Genomic DNA, 15,764 nt, shown 5'->3' on the forward strand with positions numbered 1-15,764 from the left:
CTCTCCGCCCTCCCCGGCCCGAAGGGTTATTAGACATTAGTGATTTCTAGTGATATGGAATCACATAAACTTCCTACAATAATAGAATTAGCATGAAAGGCAGGGGTGTCAAATTGAAATGGGGGAATAATGGCCAGCTGCGCGCGCGTCCGTGTGTGCGCATAGATGGGGCATATGGAGGTGGGGTGTGGGTGGTTCGTGGGGCGGAATTTTCATGAGCTGGCGTCTTGTCAGGCGGCCCTTGTAGCGGGCTATATTAAGATAGATGTTCGATGATATCCCTCATTGTTCTGTCGCTTATATTGATGTCGCTGCCTTATCGCCCTATTGATCATGTGTCGCGCATAATAGGACAGGCGTGCGGCCTGCCTGCGTCTTTGCACCCCCCTCACAAAAGGCGTCGGGGCCCCTCGTCATTTGTTGTTATTGTGTGTGTGTGTGTGTGGAGGGGGGGGCCCTCCGGGAATGAGCCGGATAAAGATTCAGGCAAGGGAAAAATGGAGAGATGGCGAGTGAAAGCTTACATAAGTTTTTTGGAGGGGTGTCTCAAACCAAGAGAGATGTTTAGGCAGGGGTCCCCCAAAATCTGGCCTGCGGAAGTTGCAAGTTAAAAAAACAAAAAACATTTATTATTATTTAAAAAAAATCAGTGTCTCTTAGCCGCTCAGGCAAACCATCATATTGTCTAAAAATGCATTTTCCCATCGATGACGTGCACGCTCTTTCAGTCAATTAGTGCGCGAGGACCATATATACATTATTTTTTTGAGGGGTGTCTCAAACTAAGAAACATGTTTAGGCAGGGGTCCCCAAACTACGGCCCGCCAGCACCCAAAACCTGGCCCGCAGGAAGTCGCAAATAAAATAAATAAATAAATAAAATTAATATTTTTTATAATTATTGTTTATTAAAATCTGTCCTTTCTAATCTATTTTCTACCGCTTGTTACTCTCGTTGTCTCCTAGCCGCTCAGGCAAATTATATTGTCTAAAAATGCATTTTCCCATCGATAACGTGACATCATCAGCGGCAATATATACATTCTTTTTTTTAAGGGGTGTCTCAAACGAAGAGAGATGTTTAGGCGGGGGTCTCCAAACTACGGCTCGCCAGCGTCCAAAATCCGGCCTGCAGAAGTTGCAAGTAAAAAAAAACAAACAAAAAAAACAAACATTTATTATTTTAAAAAAAAAATTAGTGTCTCTTAGCCGCTCAGGCAAATCACCGTATTGTCTAAAAATGTATTTTCCCATCGATGACGTGACATCATCAGCGGGAAGTGCGCGAAGACCATATATACATTCTTTTTTTGAGGGGTGTCTCAAACTAAGAAATATGTTTAGGCAGGGGTCCCCAAACTATGGTCCGCCAGCATCCAAAATCCGGCCCGCGGGATGTCGCAGGTTTATTTGAAAAAATTATATATTTTTTTGTTATTATTTTTAAAAATCTGTCCTTTCTAATACATTTTCTACCGCTTGTTACTCTTGGCGTCTCCTAGCCACTCAGGCAAATCATATTGTCTAAAAATGCATTTTCCCATCAATAACGTGACATCATCAGCGGCAAGTCAATTAGTGCGTGAGGAATATATATACATTATTTTTTTGAGGGGTGTCTCAAACTAAGAAATATGTTTAGGCAGGGGTACCGAAACTACGGCCCGCCAGCATCCAAAATCTGGACTGCGGGAAGTCGCAAGTAAAAAAAAAAAAATTATAAATATATTTTTTTAATTATTATTTTCCAAAATCTGTCCTTTCTAATCCATTTTCTACCGCTTGTTACTCTTAGTGTCTCCTAGCCGTTCAGGCAAATCATAATGTCTAAAAAGGCATTTTCCCGTCGATAACGTGACATCATCAGCGGCAATCAGTCAATTAGTGCGCAAGGAATATATATATAATTTTAGGCAGGGGTCCCCAAACTACGGCCCGCAGTGTCCCAAAATCCGGCCCGCGGAAGTTGCAAGTTAAAAAAACAAACAAACAAAAAAAACAAATATCTATTTTTTTTTTTTTTAAATCAGTGTCTCTTAGCCGCTCAGGCAAATCATCATATTGTCTAAAAATGCATTTTCCCATCGATGTCGATTCAGTCAATTAGTGCGCGAGGACCATATATACATTATTTTTTTGAGGGGTGTCTCAAAGTAAGAAACATGTTTAGGCAAGGGTCCCCAAACTACGGCCCGCCAGCTTCCCAAATCCGGCCCGCGGGAAGTCGCAAGTTACAAATAAATTAAATTAAATTTAAAAAAATAAATATATTTTTTTATTATTATTTAAAAAAATCTGTCCTTTCTAATCAATTTTCTACTGCTTGTTGCTCTTGGTGTCTCCTAGTTGCTCAGGCAAATCATATTGTCTAACAACGGATTTTCCCATCGATGATGTGACATCATCAGCAGCAAGTGCATGCTTTTTCAGTCAATTAGTCCGTGAAGACCATATATATATATATATATATATATATATATATATATATATATATATATATATATATATATATATATATATATATATATATATATATATATATATATATATATATATATATATATATATATATATTAGTGTTTTCCCGATAACAATATTTTGGTACCGGTACCAAAATTATTTCGATACTTTTCGGTACTTTTCTAAATAAAGGGGACCACAAAAAATGACATTATTGGCTTTATTTCACCAAAACTATTAGGGTACATTAAACATATGTTTATTATTGCAATTTAATCCTTAAATAAAATAGTGAAAATACAAGACAACTTGTCTTTTAGTGGTAAGTAAACAAACAAAGGCTCCTAATTTAGTCTGCTGACATATGCAGAAACATAGTGTCATTTATCATTTTATTATTTTGTCAAAATTATTAAGGACAAGTGGTAGAAAATTAATTATTAATCTACTTGTTCATTTACTGTTAATATCTGCTTACTTGATCTTTAACATGTTCTATCTACACTTCTGTTAAAATGTAATTAGGGATGTCCAATAATGGCTTTTTGCTGATATCCGATATTCCGATATTGTCCAACTCTTTAATTACCGATATCAACCGATACCGAAATATACAGTCGTGGAATTAACACATCATTATTCCTAATTTGGACAACCAGGTATGGTGAAGATAAGGTACTTTTAAAAAAAAATAAAAAAATAAAATAAGATAAATAAATTAAAAACATTTTCTTAAATAAAAAATCAAGTAAAACAATAGAAAAACAGTTACATAGAAACTAGTAATTAATGAAAATGAGTAAAATTAACTGTTAAAGGTTAGTACTATTAGTGGACCAGCAGCACGCACAATCATGTGTGCTTACGGACTGTATCCCTTGCAGACTGTATTGATATATATTGATATATAATGTAGGAACCAGAATATTAATAACAGAAAGAAACAACCCTTTTGTGTGAATGAGTGTGAATGAGTGTAAATGGGGGATGGAGGTTTTTTGGGTTGGTGCACTAATTGTAAGTGTATCTTGTGTTTTTTATGTTGATTTAATTAATTAAAAAAAACCAAAAAAACCAAAAAAAAAACCCGATACCGATAATAAAATAAACGATACTGATCATTTCCGATATTACATTTTAACGCATTTATCGGCCGATAATATCGGCCTGCCGATATTATCTCTAGTAATAATCACTTATTCTTCTCTTCTTTGATACTTTACATTAGTTTTCGATGATACCACAAATTTGGGTATCAATCCGATACCAAGTAGTTACAAGATCATACATTGGTCATATTCTAAGTCCTCATGTGTCCAGGGACATATTTCCTCAGTTTATAAACTTTATATAAATGAAAAAATATATATATACAGCCTGGCCCCTGGCCACATTTTCTTAACCCAAAGCGGCCCCTGAGTCAAAAAGTTTGGGGACCCCTGTGTTTAGGGATCACATTTTTCTAGCGTTTTTTCACACTGTAAAGCAGTAATACTTGCTAACAAAGAAAATTATAGAACTTCCTAATAATTATACATGGCTTACGTGGTGTTTTAAACCTATATAAATATCTATTATTTTGCAAAAATTAATCTGATCAAAAAGCTAACTGAACTGCTTGGGTTTTACTAGCTAGCAAGCTAACACTATCTTACAATCTCGAGCTAGTCTTGTGGGCTAACATTTTTGACAGATATTCCTAATAATTATACACGGCATACATGGTGTTTTAAACCTGTTTGTGTTGTGTTATGAAATAACCTTTAAACTTGGGAATGAGCCAGATAAAGATTCAAGCAAGGGAAAAATGTAGAGATGGCGAGTGAAAGCTTACATAATTTTTTTGAGGGGTGTCTCAAACTAAGAAAGATGTTTAGGGATCAACATTTTCTAGTGTTTTTTCACACTGTAAGGCAGTATTATTTGCTAACAAAGACAATTATAATCATAAAGACTAGTGCTGTGAAATGATTTTCTTTAGTCAGATTAAAACTGCCGTTTGCAACTTCCTCACAGTTAAATTTTTCAAAGCAAAAAACATAACGAGAACACCACCGGCTAGCTTATGTTACCATTAGTGGTTTAACAGAACATATTTGTTTGACACTTGTCTATATTTTTCACAATTACTAGGTTTATGTCATAACATTTTTTACAGGCCAGAATAAAATGATTGGTGTTTACGCCGGTAACTCACCTGGTCTCGTACACGCAGGGAGCGCCTGCACACATACGAAGGCAGTCCGAGAGAAGCAACAAACAATTTGCCTTCATGTTGTTGTTATGATAAAATATACATTTAATGACAGCTAACGCTATAGCTAACCAAATTGCTAATATTAGCTAAGAACACCCAAAGCTAATGTGTTATGTACGTATGTAATTACGTTATTACGTACGAGAAGCCGTAAAAGGGCGGATAATACTGTGTGAAATACATTGGAAAGTTGGCGCCCTCTAGGCATCTGTGTAAATGTTGCAAACAGCCCTTTTAATCACACTTTTTAATTAGGCTTAATCATGATTAATCACATGTTATTAGTCACAGACATTATTTAGATTAACTTAAAAAAAACAATATTTGGACACAAATGCACTTTCAGTGTCAGATATTTTTTAAGTGTGTTACTTGAATACACTATGTTTATTTGCTCAAAAGTGTCAACCCCATCTTTGTGTATTTTGAAGTGCAATTTGGAAGCGAGCACACCAGTCCCAGTCTTCACGGTTAAAGGGGGATTGCACTTTTTTTTTCGAATGTTACCTATCATTCACAATCCTTATGTAGGACACGCACACATATGTCTCTTTTTTATGCATTCTAACTATTAAATACATGCGCTCAAAAGTCTGTTTACAATGGAGCCTATAAGCCGATAAAGCCCTTGCAAAAATTAATTTGATCAAAAAGCTAACTGAACTGCTTGGGCTTTACTAGCCAGCAAGCTAACAGTATTTTACAATCTCGAGCTAGTCTTGTGGGCTAACATTTTTGACAGATATTCGTAATAATTATACATGGCCTATATGGCGTTTTAAACCTGTATAAATATAAATTCTGTTGCAAAAATTAATTTGATCAAAAAGCTAACTGAACTGCTTAGACTTTACCAGCAAGCAAGCTAACACTATCTTACAATCCCGAGTTTACTAGTCTAGTGGGTTAACATTTTTAAACCATATTTCTAATAATTATACATGGCCAACATGGTGTTTTAAACCTATGTAAATATCAATTCTGTTGCAAAAATTCATCTGATCAAAAAGCTAACTGAACTGCTTGGGCTTTACTAGCTATCAAGCTAACAGTATCTTACAATCTCGAACTAGTCTTGTGGGCTAACATTTTTGAAGGATATTCCTAATAATTATACATGACCTACGCAGTGTTTTAAGCCTACATAAATATCAATTGTGTTGCAAAAATAATTTGATCAAAAAGCTAACTGAACCTTTTGGGCTTTACTAGCTAGTAAGCTAACACTATCTTACAATCTCAAACTAGTCTTGTGGGCTAACATTTTAGACAGATATTCCTAATAATTATACATGGCCTACGTGCTGTTTTAATATATAAATATCAATTCTGTTGCAAAAATACATCTGATCAAAAAGCTAACTGAACTGCTTGGGCTTTACTAGCTAGCAAGCTAACACTATCTTACAATCTCAAACTAGTCTTGTGGGCTAACATTCTTGACACATATTCCTAATAATTATACATGGCCTACATGGTGTTTTAAACCTATATAAATATTAATTCTGTTGCAAAAATTCATCTGATCAAAAAGCTAACTGAACTGCTTGGGCTTTACTAGCTAGCAAGCTAACAGTGTCTTACAATCTCGAGCTAGTCTTGTGGGCTAACATTTTTGACAGATATTACTTATAATTAAACATGGCATTTTAAATCTATATAAATATAAATTCTGCTGCAAAAATTAATTTGATCAAAAAGCTCACTAAACTGCTTGGGCTATATTAGTAAGCAAGCTAACACTATCTTACAATCTCGAGCTAGTCTTGTGAGCTAACATTTTTGACAGATATTCCTAATAATTATACATGGCCTACATGGTGTTTTAAACCTATATAAATATCACTTCTGCTGAAAAAATGAATTTGATCAAAAAGCTCACTGAACTGCTTGGGCTTTACTAGCTAACAAGCTAACAATATCTTACAATCTCGAGCTAGTCTTGTGGGCTGACATTTTTGACAGATATTCCTAATAATTATACACGACCTACATGGTGTTTTAAACCTACATAAATATAAATTCTGTTGCAAGAATTAATTTGATCTAAAAGCTAACTGTACTGCTTGGGCTTTACTAGCTAGCAAGCTAACACTATCTTACAATGTCGAACTAGTTAAATAAACATTGATTGATTGATTGATTGTGGGCTAACATTTTTGACAGATATTCCTAATAATTATACATGGCATACATGGTGTTTTAAATGTATACAAATATCAATTCTGCTGCAAAAATTAATTTGATCAAAAAGCTAACTGAACTGCTTGGGCTTTACCAGCGAGCAAGCTAACACTATCTTAAAATCTCGTAGGGGTGAAATGGTACGTGTATTTGTATTGAACCGTTTCTGTACAGGGGGTTCGGTTCGGTTCGGAGGTGTACCGAACGCAGTGACGTGCAGTCAGTAGAGGCAGGGGAGGCGGGGCCTCACCTGCCATCATGGAAAGAAAAAAAATGTAAAAAGAAAAAAATATATATTAAATTGTTATATGTATCCAGTGATTATACTATAAAGTTATTTTCCATTTAACTTCACCAGTTTTAGATTATTTTTATTTTTATTTTCACATTCGCCGTTTAAATACTGAGAAGAGACGGTGCGGTGATCAGCAGCCAGTTGAGGCACGTCACTGATTTGTGCCTCAACATGGATTGTGTGCAATGACTCGGCTAACTGCTGGCCTGCTGTGCAGTGAGACCATATTGCTATATGAATTATATCAGCTAACTAAACTATGGCATAGTTTAGTTAGCTGAGGTATATAATGTACAGTGTATTTTGTCAACAACTGTATGTGTGTAACGTATTTTTCGTGCTGAGCATTCATAAAACTGCTGCAAAAGATGTACTGGCTGAGGCTCGCAGTAATCCGGCCTCCTGGTGGTAGAGGGCGGTAGTGATTCCAGAGATCATTCCTCAGCCGCAGAAGAAAAAAAGAAGAAAAAAAAAAAAAAAGTCAAGTGCAGCGATTGTTTATTTCCTCTCGCCTGAACTTTTATTAAAAACATGGAGGATTACATATGTAAAATAAAATAGTTTTCTAAACTGGACTTTCAATTGAAGCAGGAGGTAATAATTAAAGGTAGACCAACGGCGGAGCTAAAAGGTTTGCTTTTGACTTCGGGACAGAAGACCCGTTCTTTTTAAACGGCGTGGTACACACGCAAAGGCTGGCTTTGTGGATGTCCAGCAAGAAAGGTAAGACCATAATAATGTTTTTTTTTATTAAATGTGCTTTTTTGTGTGCTACATTTTGTATGTGTAAAGAATGCTGGTATGAGCTTTTAAACATAACCCGTTAACTGCTGCCAATCAAATGGTGAATAAGATACTCTTTAGGGTTCATATGTTTGTAAATCTGACTGTGATGAAGTCAGTGACTCACCAGACATGAACCTCACCGCACGTCGCTGACCGAACGAGTTTCCACACAAACATATAAAGTAGCCGCCTAAGCTAAAGTCTTAACAAGCTGCTCTGCTTCTTCTGCCTGTCTCTGTCATTACTCTACACAACACCCAGCATTGTCCCACCCACACAACCATCTGATTGGTTACAAACAGAGCGGTAACAGCCAATCAGCAGTGCGTATTCAGAGCGCATGTAGTCAGTGCTTAGCGTTTAGCAGGTAAGCATAAGGCAGCAAACTCTCCCCAAATGATAATAAACACCTCCCAGTCAACTATTAGTAACATCACTATGAGCCCGTTGACTTTCTAGAAATATAAACTGCAGCTCAGCTCGCTCGCAGTCCTGGCTTGAGGTGAAGGCTAATTCGCTTTTAGCGTAACGTTAGCTCATTTTGCGGTGTGTGCAAGTGTAGTGTGTGTGCATGTGTGTGTGTGTGTGTGTTACGGACAGCAAAGCACTGTCTGTCTGTTATTTCACTTTACCTTTTTCTGTGTGGATTGAGCTGTGTTGAAGCAGCAAAAAAGGACATTATGTTAAATGAAGAGTTTCTGTCTCTGATAGTTGATATAATAATGTAACTGCATCATTAAAGGCCTACTGAAATGAAATTGTTTTATTTAAACGGGGATAGCAGATCCATTCTATGTGTCATACTTGATCATTTCGCGATATTGCCATATTTTTGCTGAAAGAACATCGACGATAAAGTTCGAAACTTTTGGTCGCTGATAAAAAAAGCCTTGCCTGTACCGGAAGTAGCGTGATGTCGCAGGTTGAAAGGCTCCTCACATTTCCCCATTTTTTACACCAGCAGCGAGAGCGATTCGGACCGAGAAAGCGACGATTACCCCATTAATTTGAGCGAGGATGAAAGATTTGTGGATGAGTATGTGAGAGTGAAGGACTAGAGTGCAGTGCAGGACATATCTTTTTTCGCTCTGACCGTAACTTAGGTACAAGGGCTCATTGGATTCCACACTTTCTCCTTTTTCTATTGTGGATCACGGATTTGTATTTTAAACCACCTCGGATACTATATCCTCTTGAAAATGAGAGTCGAGAACGCGAAATGGACATTCACAGTGACTTTTATCTCCACGACAATACATCGGCGAAGCACTTTAGCTACGGAGCTAACTTGATAGCATCGGGCTTAATTGCAGATAGAAACAAAAGAAATAAACCCCTGACTGGAAGGATAGACAGAAAATCAACAATACTATTAAACCATGGACCTGTAACTACACGGTTAATGCTTTCCAGCCTGGCGAAGCTTAACAATGCTGTTGCTAACGACGCCATTGAAGCTAACTTAGCTGCGGGACCTAACAGAGCTATGCTAAAAACATTAGCTATCCACCTACGCCAGCCAGCCCTCATCTGCTCATCAACACCCGTGCTCACCTGCGTTCCAGCGATCGACGGAGCGACGAAGGACTTCACCCGATCATCGATGCGGTCGCCGGCTAGCATCGGATAGCGCGTCTGCTATCCAAGTCAAAGTCCTCCTGGTTGTGTTGCTGCAGCCAGCCGCTAATACACAGATCCCAACTACAGCTTTCTTCTTTGCAGTCTTCATTGTTCATTATCCATCCATCCATTTCTACCGCTTATTCCCTTCGGGATCGCGGGGGGCACTGGAGCCTATCTCAGCTACAATCGGGCGGAAGGCGGGGTACACCCTGGAAAAGTCGCCACCTAATCACAGCATTGTTCATTAAACAAATTGCAAAAGATTCACCAACACAGATGTCCAGAATACTGTGGAATTTTGCGATGAAAACAGAGCTTTTTGTATGGGATACAATGGTGTCCGAATACTTCCGTTTCAACGATTGACGTCACGCGCATACGTCATCATACATAGACGTTTTCAACCGGAAGTTTCGCGGGAAATTTAAAATTGCACTTTATAAGTTAACCCAGCTGTATTGGCATGTGTTGCAATGTTAAGATTTCATCATTGATGTATAAACTATCAGACTGCGTGGTCGGTAGTAGTGGGTTTCAGTAGGCCTTTAAGCCTACATGAACTCCATGGTGTTCAGGGATGAATAGTCTCTCCTATTGCTATTGTACTATTTTTTCAGCTATAGTTACATTAATCATTAGTAATGGAGCAGCCTAGTTTTGAATGGCAGGGTCCCTGCTATCACATGTTGATAAAAATATATCATTTACATAATAAAAATCAACTACAGGCTTCCCAAATGCTGTAATAAATTAAGCATGATGAGTTGACTTGAAACTGTTTAATGTTGCACTTTTTATATGTAGAAGAAAAGTTTTGTCGTTTTATTTAATCTGAGCAACAACTTGAGGCAGTTTAATGTTGATTAACGTGGGCAGAATTATTATTGTGTTCCCAATGTTAAAAGGATAAAGCCATTGTTTACAAATTTGGTAAATAAATAACCAAAAAATTTATATTTTGTTGATTTCTTACTGTACCGAAAATGAACCGAACCGTGACCTCTAAACCGAGGTACGTACCGAACCAAAATTTTTGTGTACAGTTACACCCCTACAATCTCGAGCTAGTCTTGTGGACTAACATTTTTGACATATATTCCTAATAATTATACACAACCTACATAGTGTTTTAAACCTATATAAATATCAATTCTGCTGCAAAAATTAATTTAATGAAAAAGCTAACTGAACTGCTTGGCCTTCACTAGCTCGCAAGCTAACACTATCTAACAATCTCGATAGTGGGCTAACATTTTTGACAGATCTTCCTAATAATTATACATGGCATACATGGTGTTTTAAACCTGTTTGTGTTGTGTTATGAAACTACCTTTAAACTTGATTCAAACAAACCACACCGGGTGTTAAGAAGCGTAGTCGGAGCTATGTTATGCTACTTACCAATGCATTCTCGACTTATTTGGATTTACCCATCATTTTTTCCACAAACATTTATTGTTCTTGGTCACTCTCTTTTTGGATTGTTACAAAATATTAATTAAACACATTACTATTGCTGTAATTTGTGTGTTAGAGATGCTTAAGTAGCCCTGAACTGGATCTAAAAAGGGCTCATGGGTTCCAGTGGGAACGCTTAGAAGGGAGTATGTTCAGACTAGAATCTCATGAACGCCACCCAGTCCTCTGGAAAGTGAAATCCCAATTATTAAAACCATTCATTCTGGCCGGCGTGTGCACAGAGGAGCCATGTTGACAGGGCGCCTAAATATCCCTGATCCCTCCCGGTCACCGCGCCTTTATTTGCAAATAAATTGACGCAGAATCCGAGGGACGGAGGCTTTCCTCCGTAGAGCCGAGCTAAAATGAATTTCCGCGCCCGAGTCCCTTTAATAATATTTACATAATTTTCGCCTAGTGAGTGCGCTGTTTGCGCTGCGGGAAGCGGGCGGCTTATAGGAAAATAATTAGACAAGAGGATAAGGAGGGAGCAAGAGGAGGAGGAGGATACGTTAAGACCCGAGCTGAACACTAAATTCCCAGACAGCTAAAATCAATGAAAGTAATAACCCTATTATTTAATTCATAAGGACATCATTTTCCCATAAGGCCTGGGGAAACGTCCCCTTCGACCGAAACAATCACATTAAATCGTTCGTTCTTTTTTCATCTTCTTTTTTTGTGAGGGGGGAAAAAATGCTTTACACTTTAATCAGTTTCAAGAGACCGACTAATTAGAAAATGTAAGTTTAATCTGCCCTAATAGCAACGACTATACGGTGAGTGTTCCTAAAAACCTTCAATTAAAATAGTCCTACATTAAATGTAAAACATCTGAAGCAATGGCTTGGCTCCTAAGTTGTGATTGACACTTACAATGTTTGTGTTTAAGATCATCACCACTTTTTTCACCAAGTACCACCCCAGAAAACACCTGGCTCTCCAAATACAACCATAATGACCAACATTAAAATATAGTAGCGTAATAGGCCGAGGTATTCATTAAAAACAAGGCAGAGTTTGTATATTTAATAGTTTTGGCCACTGTAACATTACACACAGTTTTTGAACAGTAACTAAGTGATTATTTTCCGTACATTGGACAGTAGGATTGTCCCGATACCGGTACCAAAATGTATTTCCATACTTTTTTAAATAAAGGGGACCACAAAAAATGGCATTATTGGCTTTATTTTAACAAAAAATTTAGGGTACATTAAACATATGTTTCTTATTGCAAGTTTGTCCTTAAATAAAATAGTGAACATACATGACAACTTGTCTTTTAGTAGTAAGTAAACAAACAAAGGCTCCTAATTAGTCTGCTGACATATGCAGAAACATATTGTATCATTTTCCATTCTATTATTTTGTCAACATTATTAAGGGCAAGTGGTAGAAAATGAATTATTAATCTACTTGTTCATTTACTGTTAATATCTGCTTACTTTCTCTTTTAACATGTTCTAGCTACACTTCTGTTAAAATGTAATTATCACTTATTCTTCTGTTGTTTGGATACTTTACATTAGTTTTGGATGACACCACAAATTTGGGTATCGATCCAATGGCAAGTAGTTACAGGATCATACATTGGTCATATTCAAAGTCCTCATGTGTCCAAGGATGTATTTCCTGAGTTTATAAACATAATATACATTTTTAAAAAACGAAAAAAGATAAAAAAATATCGATGGAATCATATCGACTAGATACGCTCCTGTACTTGGTATCATTACAGTGGATGTCAGGTGTAGATCCACCTATGGCATTTGTTTACATTTTGACGCCGGTGAGCTATTGTATCCTCCTACAGTGTGTAGTGAAGCATGTTTAGCTAACACTGCCGACTGCGAATGGAATTTAGCTGCTAGCTAGCTAGCCATGTCTTAAAGCACCTCGTCCTGAGGGCGTTTCAGTGTTATAACTTCACCTTTATCCTTAGTTTTTAAGCCAAAATGCATCCATTCTCCCTTTTCTGTCTACACACTGTGTCTGCTTGTAAGTACTCTGTGATTGTGCGTTGCCGAACATGCTCGTCTGCTCGTAAAACCAGCAATGACACAACGTGACGACGACGCGCCATCATGCCCATTGAAAAATATACCGGTACTATACTAGGACCGGTATACCGTACAACCCCATTAGACAGGTGTCCAACTCAAGGCCGGGGGGCCAGATCTGGCCGGCCACATCGTTTTATGTGGTCTACAAAAGCCTGGAAATCATATGCGTCAATAAAGTACTTTATTATTCCATCTATCTACATTTTGACTAAAAAAAACTTTTACTGCATGCACTTACATATATTTTAAACTTTAATTTCTATTAATGCCACACATTTATCACAATACATCCCATGTTTTTGTTGAAATACTAATAAACACTTAAATATCTGCTAGACTTCAAAGCAGGTTATCCATTAAATTGTACATGGTAAAAATGACAAGAGAATATGTGATATAAAAAAACCTTTTCTCGTAAAAATCAGTGGTCCGTTTTTCCATTTACAGTAAAAACCACTGTAAATTTTATGGTAAAATTCTGGCAACTAAGATGCCATTTTTTTTAAACCGCAAAATCTAGATTTTTTTTTTTACAGTGTATGTAAAAATACATGTAACAGTTTCATGAGGCAAATCCTTATATATGTATATTCAAATATTATTCACTGTTTCATGCGGCCCTCCAAGGGCAGCCATGACTGCGATGTGGCCCTCAGTGAAAACAAGTTGTAGAACTATAGGTGTTTCTCATTTTTTGTTACATAAGAAGCAGCTGTTAGGATGTAACACAGTTCTACACCTCCACAGTAACATGTTGTATGTATTGCCTCTGTCAGGGGTATCATTTTCAAATTTATGGCTGCCCTCAGACCGCCGGTATATGAATATAAACGTATAACAGCCTTTATACATCATTTGCAAAGGCAATTGTTCTTGATTATTATATTTTTTTACGAACAGATTCATGGATAATTTGCCTTTCCTAAGTTAAGGTGACAAGCAGATATTTAAGTATTTTTTTCGATTGGCTGTTGATTATTATATATAAATATTTTTTACCATACACTAAAAAAATCTGCAGATTTTGTGGTAAAATTGTGAGCTAATTCGCCAAAATGTTATCGTAAAATTTGCGATTTTTTTGTTTTTTATTACTGTAAGTGGAAAAACGTCTTTTTACGGTTAAATTCTAGCAACTTAGCTACCTTTTTTTTTTTTTTACCTTAAAAGCCATGGTTGTTGTTTTTACAGTGTATTGCTATAAACAGAAAAAATGCACCATTGTTTTTTTTATGGTACCCAGCAGGCACAAGACATTGCTACAACGTTGATTGTATATTACAGGCCAAAAGTTTGGACACACCCTCTCATTTCAATGCGTTTTTTTTTTATTTTCATGACTATTTACATTGTAGATTGTCACTGAAGGCATCAAAACTATGACACTTGTGAAGTGAAAACCAATTCAGGTGACTACCTCTTGAAGCTCATCGAGAGAATGCCAAGAGTGTGCGAAGCAGTAATCAGAGCAAAGGGTGGCTATTTTGAAGAAACTAGAATATAAAACATGTTTTTAGTTATTTCACCTTTTTTTGTTAAGTACATAACTCCATGTGTTCATTCGTGGTTTTGATGCCTTCAGTGACAATCTACAATGTAAATAGTCATGAAAATAAAGAAAACCCATTAAATGAGGAAAAGGTGTGTCCATACTTTTGGCCTGTGCTGTATATTTTTTAACCAAAAATCTGCAGATTCTGAGGAAAAAACTGAGCTCATTTGCCAAAATTTTACCGTAAAATTTGTGATTTTTTTGTTTTTTATTACTGTAAGTGGAAAAACGTTACCAGTGTCTTTTTACGGTTAAATTCTAGCAACTGAGCTACTTTTTTTTTTTTTTACCGTAAAAGCCATGGTTGTTGTTTTTACAGTGTATTGCTATAAACAGAAAAACCGCAACATTGTTTTTTTTATGGTACCCAGCAGGCACAAGACATTGCTACAACATTGATTATACAAACCCCGTTTCTATATGAGTTGGGAAATTGTGTTAGATGTAAATATAAACGTAATACAATGATTTGCAAATCATTTTCAACCCATATTCAGTTGAATATGCTACAAAGACAACATATTTGATGTTCAAACTGATAAACATTTTTTTTGTGCAAATAATCATTAACTTTAGAACTTGATGCCAGCAACATGTGACAAAGAAGTTGGGAAAGGTGGCAATAAATACTGATAAAGTTGAGGAATGCTCATCAAACACTTATTTGGAACATCCCACAGGTGAACAGAAAAATTGGGAACAGGTGGGTGCCATGATTGGGTATAAAAGTAGATTCCATGAAATGCTCAGTCATTCACAAACAAGGATGGGGCGAGGGTCACCACTTTGTCAACAAATGCGTGAGCAAATTGTTGAACAGTTTAAGAAAAAACTTTCTCAACCAGCTATTGCAAGGAATTTAGGGATTTCACCATCCACGGTCCGTAATATCATCAAAGAGTTCAGAGAATCTGGAGAAATCACTGCACATAAGCAGCTAAGCCTGTGACCTTCGATCCCTCAAGCTGTACTGCATCAACAAGCGACATCAGTGTGTAAAGGATATCACCACATGGGCTCAGGAACACTTCAGAAACCCACTGTCAGTAACTACAGTTGGTCGCTACATCTGTAAGTGCAAGT

At 36.8% G+C, this 15,764-nt stretch overlaps 1 long non-coding RNA gene across 2 annotated transcripts in view; it reads right to left on the minus strand.

Moving 5' to 3' along the window:
* LOC133639477 (uncharacterized) overlaps nucleotides 1-15,764 on the minus strand; it is a 183,926-nt gene that overhangs the window by 63,544 nt on the left and 104,618 nt on the right. The gene's annotated exons all lie outside the window — the stretch shown is intronic.

This window comes from Entelurus aequoreus, linkage group LG22, assembly GCF_033978785.1.
Source record: "Entelurus aequoreus isolate RoL-2023_Sb linkage group LG22, RoL_Eaeq_v1.1, whole genome shotgun sequence".
Lineage (NCBI taxonomy): Eukaryota > Metazoa > Chordata > Actinopteri > Syngnathiformes > Syngnathidae > Entelurus > Entelurus aequoreus.